This window comes from Pristiophorus japonicus, unplaced genomic scaffold, assembly GCF_044704955.1.
Source record: "Pristiophorus japonicus isolate sPriJap1 unplaced genomic scaffold, sPriJap1.hap1 HAP1_SCAFFOLD_113, whole genome shotgun sequence".
NCBI lineage: Eukaryota > Metazoa > Chordata > Chondrichthyes > Pristiophoridae > Pristiophorus > Pristiophorus japonicus.
Genome location: NW_027250788.1, coordinates 245614 through 257972, shown reverse-complemented (window position 1 = coordinate 257972; position 12359 = coordinate 245614).

Genomic DNA, 12359 nt, shown 5'->3' with positions numbered 1-12359 from the left:
AAGACTGGATCAACTGGACTTGTATTCATTGGATTTCAGAAGAATGAGAGGGGACCTCATAGAAACATTTAAAATTCTGACGGGGTTAGACAGGTTAGATGCAGGAAGAATGTTCCCAATGTTGGGGAAGTCCAAAACCAGAGGTCACAGTCTATGGATAAGGGGTAAGTCATTTAGGACCGAGATGCAGAGGAACTTCTTCACCCAGAGAGTGGTGAACCTGTGGAATTCTCTACCACAGAAAGTTGTTGAGGCCAATTCACTAAATATATTCAAAAAGGAGTTAAATGAGGTCCTTACTACTAGGGGGATCAAGGGGTATGGCGAGAAAGCAGGAATGGGGTACTGAAGTTGAATGTTCAGCCATGAACTCATTGAATGGCGGTGCAGGCTAGAATGGCCGAATGGCCTACTCCTGCACCTATTTTCTATGTTTCTATGTTTTCTATGTTTACACTGAAAGGATTGGCAAGTGTTGCTTGTATTTGTGACTTTAATTAAACTTTGTGGCGTCTAACTCCCGTTCATGCCATTGCTGAATAAGAAAGGAGGGTTTGACGTTGACCAGACTGCACTGCCACTGATATTTGTCAGCTCATCATTTATATTCAGTGGTTTCTCGCCATTTGATGGGCTGCAGTGTAGCGGATATCACATTTGCATCACATTGAGTACTGTTGAGGGGGATGACTCATCAGGGGAGGGCAGCAGCAGCCAAGTTCATGGCAGCGTGGCTGGCTCTGCTGCACAGGAGGGCACCAAAAAGAGTGGGACAGCGATAGAGATAGGGGATTCGATTGTAAGGGAAATAGATAGGCGTTTCTGCGGCCGCAACCGAGACTCCAGGATGGTATGTTGCCTCCCTGGTGCAAGGGTCAAGGATGTCTCGGAGCGGGTGCAGGACATTCTGAAAAGGGAGGGTGAACAGCCAGTTGTAGTGTTGCACCTTGGTACCAAAGATTTTGGTAAAAAAAGGGATGAGGTCCTACGAGACGAATTTAAGGAGCTAGGTGCTAAATTAAAAAGTCGGACCTCAAAAGTAGTAATCTCGGGATTGCTATCAATGCCACGTGCGAGTCAGAGTAGGAGTCGCAGGATAGCTCAGATGAATACGTAGCTTGAGCAGTCGTGCAGCAGGGAGGGTTTCAAATTCCTCGGGCATTGGAACCGGTTCTGGGGGAGGTGGGACCAGTACAAACCAGATAGTCCGCACCTGGGCAGGTCCGGAACCAATGTCCTAGGGGGAGTTTTTGCTAGTGCTGTTGGGGAGGAGTTAAACTAATATGGCAGGGCGATGGAAACCAATGCAGGGAGACAGAGGGAAACAAAACGGAGACAGAAACAAAAGACAGAAAGGAGAGGAGTAAAAGTGGAAGGCAGAGAAACCCAAACAAAAAACAAAAAGGGCCACTGTACAGCAAAATTCTAAATGGGCAAAGTGTAATAAAAAGGCAAACTTGAAAGCTCGGTGCCTCAATGCGAGGACTATTCAGAACGCAGGAGAGGGCTCTGAGCTAGTTTGAGTGGGTGAGAGCGCAGATAAACAGGACCCCAAGAAAGAATGCAAAAGGCAGGAGGCAACAGAGCAGAGTAGCACTGGCGTAAGTGTAAATCACAAGGTGATAGGAAGGGACAATATGTATGAATATAAAGGGGCTGCCGGAGGGGTCAAAACTAAAAATCATGGTTTAAAAACTCGTATTAAACACTCTACCTAAACGCACGCAGTATTCAAAATAAAGTAAATGAGTTGACGTCACAAATCATGACAAATGGGTATGATTTGGTGGCCATTACAGAAACGTGGTTGCAGGGTGGCGAAGACTGGGGATTAAACATACAGGGGTAGCTGACAATTTGGAAAGATAGTCAAGAAGGGAAAGGAGGTGGGGTAGCTCTGTAAATAAAGGATGATATCAGGGCAGTTGTGAGAGATGATATTGGCTCTAATGAACAAAAGGTTGAATCATTGTGGGTGGAGATTAGAGATAGTAAGGGGAAAAAGTCACTGGTGGGCGTAGTTTATAGGCCCCCAAATAATAACTTGACGGTGGGGTGGGCAATAATCAAGGGAATAATGGAGGCATGTGAAAAAGGCACGGCAGTAATCATGGGGGATTTTAACCTTCATATCGATTGGTCAAATCAAATCGCACGTGGTAGCCTGGAGGAGGAATTCATAGAATGCATCCGGGATTGTTTCTTAGAAAAATATGTTACAGAACCTACAAGGGAGCAAGCTATCTTCGATCTGGTCCTGTGTAATGAGACAGGAATAATAAACGATCTCCGAGTAAAAGATCCTCTCGAATGAGTGATCACAGTATGGTTGAATTTGTAATATTGAGGGTGGAAAGTAGTGTCTCAAACGAGCATACTATGCTTGAACAAAGGGGACTACAGTGGGATGAGGGCAGAGTTGGCTAAAATAGACTGGGAACACAGACTAAACGGTGGCACAATTGAGGAACAGCTGATGGACTTTAAAGGAGCTCTTTCATAGTGCGCAACAAAAATATATTCCAGTGACAAAGAAGGGCAGTAAGAGAAGGGATAACCCGCCGTGGATAACCAAGGAAATAAAGGAGAGTATCAAATATAAACCAATGCGTATCAGGTGGCCAAGGTTAGTGGCAAAGTAGAAGATTCGGAAAATTTTAAACGACTGCAAACAATGACTAATAAAGCAATAAAGAAAGGAAAGATAGATTACGAAATTAAAATTGCGCAAAACATAAAAACAGATAGTAAAAGCTTTTACCGATATATAAAACGGCAAAGAGTGACTAAAGTAAATGTTGTTCCCTCAGAAGATGAGAAGGGGGATTTAATAATGGGAAATGTGGAAATGGCTGAGACCTTAAACAATTATTATGCTTCCGTCTTCACAGTGGAAGACACAAAAACCATGCCAGAAATTGCTGGTCACAGTAATGTGGGAAGGGATGACCCTGAGACAATCATTATCACTAGCGGGGTAGTGCTGGACAGGCTAATGGGACTCAAGGTAGACAAGTCCCCTGGTCCTGATGAAATGCATCCCAGGGTATTAAAAGAGATGGCGGAAGTTATAGCAGATGCATTCGTTATAATCTACCAAAAGTCTCTGGACTCTGGGGAGGTATCAGCGGATTGGAAAGCAGCGAATGTAACGCCTCTGTATAAAAAAAGGGGGCATACAAAAGGCACGTAACTATAGGCCGGTTAGTTTAACATCTGTAGTGGGGAAAATGCTTGAAACTATCATTAAGGAAGAAATAGCGGGACATCTAGATAGCAATAGTGCAATCAAGCAGACACAGCATGGATTCATGAAGGGGAACTCATGTTGAACTAATTTACTGGAATTCTTTGAGGATATAACGCGCAAGGTGGATAGAGGTGTACCGATGGATGTGGTATATTTAGATTTCCAAAAGGCATTCGATAAGGTACCACACAAAAGGTTACTTCAGAAGATAGAGGTACGCGGAGTCAGAGGATATGTATTAGCATGGATAGAGAATTGGCTGGCGAACAGAAAGCAGAGAGTCGGGATAAATAGGTCCTTTTCAGGTTGTAATTCGGTGGTTAGTGGTGTGCCACAAAGATCGGTGCTGGGACCACAACTGTTTGCAATATACATAGATGACCTGGAAGAGGGGACAGAGTGTAGTGTAACAAAATTTGCAGATGTCACAAAGATTCGTGGGGAAGCGGGTTGTGTAGAGGACACAGAGCGGCGGCAAAGAGATTTGGATATGTTAATGAAATGGGCTAAGATTTGCCAGATGGAATACAATGTCGGAAAATGTGAGGTCATCCACCTTGGGGAAAAAAAACAGTAAAAAGGAATATAATTTGAATGGGGAGAAATTACAACATGCTGCGGTGCAGAGGGACCTGGGGGTCCTTGTGCATGAATCCCAAAAAGTTAGTTTGTAGGTGCAGCAGGTAATCAGGAAGGTGAATGGAATGTTGGCCTTCATTGCAAGAAGGTTGGAGTACAAAAGCAGGGAGGTCCTCTGCAACTGCATAGGGTATTGGTGAGGCCGCACCTGGAGCACTGCGTACCGTTTTGGTCACCTTATTAAGGAAGAATATACTGGCTTTGGAGGGGTTACAGAGACGATTCACTCGGCTGATTCTGCAGATGAGGGGGTTACCTTATGATGATAGATTGAGTAGACTGGGCCTTTACTCGGTGGAGTTCAGAAGGATGAGGGGTGATCTTATAGAAACATTTAAAATAATGAAAGGGATAGACAAGATAGAGGCAGAGAGGTTGTTTCCACTGGTAGAGGTGACTAGAACTAGGGGGCACAGCCTCAAAATGCGGGGGAGCCAATTTAAAACCGTGTTGAGAAGGAATTCTTCTCCCAGAGGGCTGAGAATCTGTGGAATTCACTCCCAAATAATCAGTTGAGGCGAGCTCATTGAATGTGTTCAAGTCACAGATAGATAGATTTTTAAACACTAAGGGAATTAAGGGATACGGGGATCGGGCGGGTAAGTGGAGCTCAGTCCACGGCCAGATCAGCCTTGATCTTGTTGAATGGCGGAGCAGGCTCGAGGGGCTAGATGGCCTACTCCTGTTCCTAATTCTTATGTTTTTATGTTTCTTATGGAGGAGGCGTCTAATGCAACCAAACACATTTTTGAAAGGACCTGCATAGTCCACATGAATGCGTGACCATGGCTTGGTGGTCCAGGGCCAGGGGCTAAGGGAGGCTTCCCTAGGCGCATTGCCCAGCTGGGCACACGTGTTGCACCTGCGAACACAAAGTTCCAGGTCTGTGTCTATCCCTGGCCACCAAACGTGTGACCTGGCAATTGCCTTCCTCATGACAATGCCCGGGTGCTCATTGTGGAGTTCTCTGATGAACACCTCTCTGCCCATCTGGTTTCTACGCGATTTCCCATAAGTAGGCAATCGGCCTGAATCGGGAGTTCATCCCTGCGCCTGTGAAATAGTTTAATTTACTCAGGGCATGCCCTGTACGTGGCTGCCCAGTCCCCATTCAGGACACATTTCTTGACTAGAGACAATAGCGGGTCTTTATTTGTCCAGACATTAATGTGACGGGCTGTCACGGGTGAGCCTTCGCTTCCAAAAGCTTCAACAGCCATGACCATCTCAGCACCATGCTCGGTAGCCCCCTCAGTGGTGGCTATTGGGAGCTTGCTGAGTTCTTCGGTGCAGTTTTCGATGCCCGGTCTGTGCCGAATTGTGATGTCATAGGCGGCAAACGTGAGTGCCCACCTCTGTATGCCGTCCGATGCGTTTGAATTTATGGCCTTGTTGTCAGCCAAAAGGGAGGTTAGGTGTTTGTGATCTGTCTCCAGCTCACATTTCCTGCCAAACAGGTACTGGTGCATTTTCTTTACCGCATATACACATGCGAGCGCCTCCTTTTCTACCATCCCGTAGCCCCTTTCTGCCTGGGACTGACTTCTGGAGGCCGAAGCTACCGGCTGCAACTGACCCTTGGCATTGACATGCTCCAACACACACCCGAGACCATAGGACGACGCATCGCACGTTAACACAAGTTTCTTACATGGGTCATATAGCGTTAACAGATTGTTGGAACATAACAAATTGCGTGCTCTATTAAAAGCCCTTTCCTGGCTGTCCCCCCAGACATATTCTTGATCTTTGCGTCGGAACACGTGTAGCGGCTCTAGCAGCGTGCTCAATTTGGGAAGAAAGTTACCAAAATAGTTCAGGAGCCCCAGGAACGAACGCAGCTCCGTCGTGTTACAGGGTCTGGGTGCTCTCTGGATCGCTTCCGTTTTGGAGGCAGTAGGGCTGATCACGTCTGCTGCTACCCTCATCCCCAGGAATTCTACCACTGGAGACAGGAAGACGCAATTAGCCTTTTTCAGTCGCAGCCCTACCCGGTCTAATCTGCGTAGCACCTCCTCCGGCTTGTGGAGGTGTTCTTCTGCATCGTAACCCGTGATGAGCATGTCGTCATGAAAAACCACCGTCCCTGGAATCGACTTGAGGCTTTCCATATTTCGTTGGAAGATCGCGGCAACCGAGCTAATCCCGAACGGACATCTGTTTTACTCAAACAACCCCTTGTGCGTCGTGATGGTGATCAGCTTCTTCGACTCACTCGCCAGCTCCTGGGTCATGGAAGCTGAGGTCAGGTCTAATTTTGAAAAAAGATTGCCACCAGATAGCGACGCAAAGAGGTCCTCCGCTCTCCATCACGGGTACTGGTCTTGGAGTTACACCCGATTGATGATGGCCTTTTAATTACCACATATCCTGGCCGACACATCCGCCTTGAGCACCGGCACAATCGGGCTCGCTCAGTCACTGAATTCGACTGGCGAGAAGATGCCTTCCCTCAGCAGGCGGTCTAATTCGCCTTCTATCTTTTCTCGCATCACGTACGGCACCGCCCTGACCTTGTGGTGTACTGGCGTCCGGGTTTATGTGAATCACAACCTTGGCCACCATTAAATTGCCAATGCCGGGTTGAAATAATGAGTCAAATTTGTCCAGGATGTGTGAGCATGATAGTCACTCCACCCAGGGAATTGCATTGACACCGCCCCATTTCCTGTTCATGACAGCATGCCAACTTTGTGGGTCACGACTACCGTGGCGCTGCCTAGCACCGGAATGATCTCCTTTGTGTATGTTCGTAGCTGTGCGTCAATCGTCGATAATTTTGGCCTCCGGTCCTTGGACGCCCACAACTTTTCGAACTGTTTGATACCCATCAGGGACTGGCTGGCACCCGTGTCGAGCTCCACTGATACTGGGATGCCAGTGAGGAGCACTTCAGCATTATCGGTGGCTTCCTGGTCTATGAACTGTATACGTGCTCCACATGAACTCACAGAACTTCAGCTTCAAGCGATTTCCCCCAGTGTTCATTTCTGCAATTTCTGCAGGTATTTTGCTCATCTCTGCAAACTCCGGCTGAGTGCGTGCCTCCACGCCTCCAACATGAGCTGCTGTTGGAAACAAACGGTCTCTTGCCAGTCGATCGTCACTGACTGCCCCGTCATTGTCCTTGAGTGCACCATTAACAGGTGTTGATGGCCCCTTTACTGGCCTCATTGTCCCTTGCAATGGCGTGAATCGCCGTTCAGCTTGCCATTGTCTCTGTCGAACTCCCCCTCTGCGTTCGGCTACATATTGGGGCATGCTCGATTGCACTTGTCTGCTTGGAGAACTGTGTGATGCTTTAACAATGTTGAATCTCTGTCCCAACCATTGCTTTACACAGTAGCTCTCGTCTGTTCTGCTAGTGGCCATGCTCGTGTGGTTTAAATCCCAGTTTCTCGTCGCCATTGATACGTCCTTACTATACAGTGTAAATGCACACGAGGCCCATGCTTCAGAGAAGGTCAGTCTGTGACCTGTCCTTTATTTCTTAGCACTCAAGTGACGGAAGTGGGTGGAGCTTGCCCTTTTATATCTGAAGGTCCAGGTAAGGAGTGTCTCCCACAAGTTCACCAGCTCGTGGTCATTGTTCTCACAGTGTACAAATTAGGTCAGATTATACATGGGTTCCAATGCTGGTTGAATACATGGCAGTCCCGGCCTCACTCACTCTGGAGCTGGGGACAAGCGATTGGTCGATGGGTTGTATGTGGCTTCGATCTGCTTTTGTGAACGAGCCGGAGCTGCAGGATCCTTTAATGATCTCTCACAACACTACTGAAAGCAGCCGGAACGTGCAGCTTTGAGAGGGGCTTTCTGCACCGTCAGGGCTGGAAACCGGAGGGAGTGAGAGACACTGTGTAGAGTTTGAGTGTGTACAGAACTGTACAGAGAAATCAGCCAATGTCACAGGGCTGTGATCCACTGCATTTTGTTAATAGTATAATATTCGGCAGTCCCTCGTATCGAGGATGACTTGTTTCCACACCGAAAAGGGATGAGTTCACAGGTGTTTCGATGAGGGACCTGACATTCTTGGTCCCGAACTACATCCTGAAGGGTGGAAGATGCCTGTGGGTGGATTGTTTTAACGTGGAGTGACCGTTGCACACCAGCCACCACACGGGCTTGACAGAGCTTGGTCTTGGTCCAGAGGCAAGGATTAACCAAGACCACCATAGACCAAGCTCTGCTGCATGGACCTAGTGTGCACACATGCGCCGACTATCCATAGATCGCAGTGTGGGCTGGTCCGTGTTGCCCCTGGGCTCTCGCCTCTCCTGAGCCCTGATCACGAAGCTCCTGGGACCCGATCAAAAATGGAGCAGTCAGAAACAGGACATCAATTAGTCTCTCTTATCTTGGAAACATCAAATATCAACACTGTTATTTGAAATATCAAAATATTAAACTCCAGCCGAATTGAAGGGTTATTAACATCAGCAGAAACAAACAGCACTTTGTTAATATTGAACTATTAATGTCAATTATTAATTTTTTTCTAATATTTAATTGAACAATGTTCATAATGTTCCCACCCGGTTTCGTACTGGAAACCTTTCGCATGTTAAGCAAACGTGATAACCACTACACTACAGAAACACTGCGATTGACGCAGTTCTAGGAACATAACCAGAGCTTTAACCTGCACAGCTGGCCGATACTTCAGGAGCTGGAATGACGAGAACAGAATAACGGTGCGATATTTCGGAAGGCTGTGAGTGTGGCAGGAATTGATCTCGTGTTTCCCAGACTTTACACATAGGAACAGGAGCTGGCCATTTAGCAGCGAGTGGTTAGGATCAGGAATGCACGGCTTGAAAGGGCGGTGGAGACAGACTCAATCTTATCTTTCAGACGGGAGTTGGATAAGTATCCGAAGGAAAAACAATTGCAGAGCTTCGGGGGAAGGGCGGGGGAGTGGGACTCGCTGAGAGTCGGCACGGGCTCGATGGGCCGAATGGCCTTCAGTGATGTAACCATTCCATGATTCGATATGTTAGTGGCACATTTCATAGTGTGGGTGGGAGCACAACATTGCAAAGGGCCATAGATTGAGTCGGCAAAACTAGAGGCATCTGATTCTGGAGATTCGCGGGGCGTGGAAAAATCGGGATTATAATGACTTTGAAAGGAACATTTTTGTTTCGGTCAGAGAAATGTTTGTGAAAGGAATTTATTGCAGAAAGGGATGCAGCTATTAACCTCCTGCCTTTACACTTCTTTCTGGGTGTCAGGTCACATTTCGTTTCAATGTTATTCTTCCAGAATTGCTATAAGATCATAAGAACATAAGAATTAGGAACAGGAGTGGGCCATCTAGCCCCTCGAGCCTGCTCCAACTTCCCCAACAAAACTCCAATGTATAAAGGCCCAGTTGATCCAGTCTCTCCTCATATGTCAGTCCAGCCATTCCGGGAATCAGTCTGGTGAACCTTCGCAGCACTCCCTTAATAGCAAGAACGTCCTTCCTCAGATTAGGAGACCGAAATTGAAAACAATATTCCAGGTGAGGCCTCACAAAGGCTGTGTACAACTGCATTAAGTCCTCCCTGCTTCCATACTCAAATCCCCTAGCTATGAAGGCAAACATACCGTTTACCTTTTTCCTGCTTGCTCTACCTGTATGCCAACTTTCAGTGACTGATGAACCATGACACCCAGGTCTCGTTGCACCTCCCCTTTTCCTCATCTGCCACCATTCAGATAATATTCTGTCTTCACGTTTTTGCCCTCAAAGTGGATAACCTCACATTTATCCACATTTTACTGCATCTGCCATGAATTTGCCCACTCACCTAAACTGTCAAAGCACCCTGCAGTCTCTTAGCGTTCCCCTCACAGCTCTACAGCCACCCAGTTTAGTGTCATCTGTAAACATGGAGATATTACACTCAAATTCTTCTTCCAAATCATTGATGTACATTGTAAAGAGCTGGGGTCCCAGCACTGAGACCTGCGGCACTCCACGAGTCACTGTCTGCCATTTTGAAAAGGACCCTTTTTTCCCGTCTCTCTGCTTCCTGTCTGCCAAGCATTTCTTTATCCACGTCAGTATATTACCCCCAATACCATGTGCTTTGATTTTGCACACCAATCTCTTTTGTGGACCCTTGCCAAAAGCCTTTTGAAAGTCCAAATACAGCACATCCACTGGTTCTCCCTTGTCCACTCTACTAGTTACATCCTCAACAATTCCAGAAGATTTGTCAAGCTTAAATCCATCCCTTTCATAAATCCATGCTGACTTGGACCGATCCTGTCACTGCTTTCCAAATGTGCTGCTGTTTCATCCTTAATAATTGATTCCAACATTTTCTTCATGACTGATGACAGGCTAACAAGTCTATAATTACTCGCTTTCTCTTTCCCTTCTTAAAAAGTGGTTTTACATTATCTACCCTCCAGTCCATAGGAACTGATCCCGAGTCAATAGACTGTTGGAAAATGATCACCAATACATCCACCATTTCTTGGGCTGCTTCGTTAAGTACTCTTGGATGCAGACTATCAGGCCCCAGGGATTTATCATCCTTCAATCCCATCAATTTCCCACCTCATAAGCATATCCTTCAGTTCCTCCTTCTCACTAGACCCTCAGTCCCCTAGTACTTTTGGAAGGTTATTCGTATCTTCCTTCGTGAAGACGGAACTGAAGTATTTGTTCAGTTGGTCTGCCATTTCTTTGTTCCCCATTATATATTCACCTGAATCCGACTGCAAGGGAGCTACAGTTGTCTTCACTAATCTTTTTCTCTTCACATATTTGCAGAAGTTTTGCAGTCAGTTTTAATGTTCCAAGCAAGCTTCCTCTCATAATCCATTTTCACCCCCCTAATGAAACCCTTAGTCCTCCTCTGTTGAATTCTATATTTCTCCCAGTCCTCAGGTTTGTTTCTTTTTCTGGCCAATTTATTTGTCTCTTCCTTGGTTTTAACACTATCCTTAATTTGCCTTGTTAGCCACGGTTCAGCAACGTTCTCCGTTCTATTTTTACTCCAGACAGGGATGTGCATTTGCTGAAGTCACCCGTGTGATCTTTAAATGTTTGCCATTGCCTATCCACTGTCAACCCTTTACGTATCCGTGGCCAGTCTATTCCAGCCAATTCACACCTCATACCGTCAAAATTACCTTTCCTTAAGTTCAGGACCCAAGTTTCTGAATTAACTGTGACACTCTCCATCTTAATGAAGAATTCTACCATATTATGTTACTCGTCCCCAAGGGGACTCGCACAACAAGATTGCTAATTAGTCACTTCTCATTACACATCACCCAGTCAAGGATGGCCAGCTCTCTTCTTGGTTGAGAAAACCATCCATAATATACTCCATGAAATCCTCCTCCACCACATTTCAACCATGTGGTTAGCGCAATCACTATGTCGATTAAAGTCACCAATGACAACTGCTGTTCCACCACTGCACACATCCCTTCTTTCTTGTTTGATGCTCTCCCCAACCTTACCACAACTAACCAGTGAGACAGAAATTGCAAGTGTCTGGTTATTGTGAAACAGCAATTGCTAAAAGAACAGTGATCCCGACATGATTTGAGCACGCAACCATTTTATCTACAGTCAGACGCACTACCGTTGCACCACAAGGTCTACACAGTAGTTAAGGGATGTTCGTCTATATGACGGTTCTGCAATACAAGGGGCTTTAAAATCCCGCCCATTCCCACCAGGTATCACAAGCAGGGCTCACCTGACAGTCACCGGATGGTTTATTCGAAAACTTTTCTCTTGCTTTCACAGGAAAGCAGCATTAATTCACCCCTCACCTTCTTTTGCACAATCAAACAAATGCTAACTCAGGGACACTCCATACTTCAATCATTTGTCCTGTGCTTTGCATGTTAACTGTGAAACCATATCCCATTTTACTCACTGTATTTTAGCTTTCTGGTTCAAAGTCTTCATTGCCAATGACACCACGAATCTGGGGCAACTTTTATCAAATTTAACAGCACCGGTTATTCCTACCGTGCACACAAAATACAATCAGTAGTGAAGATAAAATCCCACTGTGCGTATTTTCAGATTCAACGCAGTTGGATTTCAAATAAAGTGAAAGAATTTTACACTGAAAAGATTTGGAAGTGTTACTTGTATTTGTGTCTTTAAGTAAACTTTGTGACGTCTGACTCCCGTTCATGCCACTGCTGAATAAGAAAGGAGGGTTTGACGTTGACCAGACTGCACTGCCCCTGATATTTGTCAGCTCATCCTTTATATTCAGTGGTTTCTCGCCCTTTGATGGGCTGCAGTGTAGCGGATATCACGTTAGTCTAACATGCGAAAGATCCTCGGTGGATTCGTTTTCTCTCACTCAAAGTTATCTATTTATTGAAGTGAAATAAAAAGCAATTAAGGAATAAGGGAGCCCATTTGCCAGGAGAATAAATAGCAAATAAAAACAGCAAATGTTGGAAATCTCAGCAGGTCCGGCAGCATTTGCAGGGA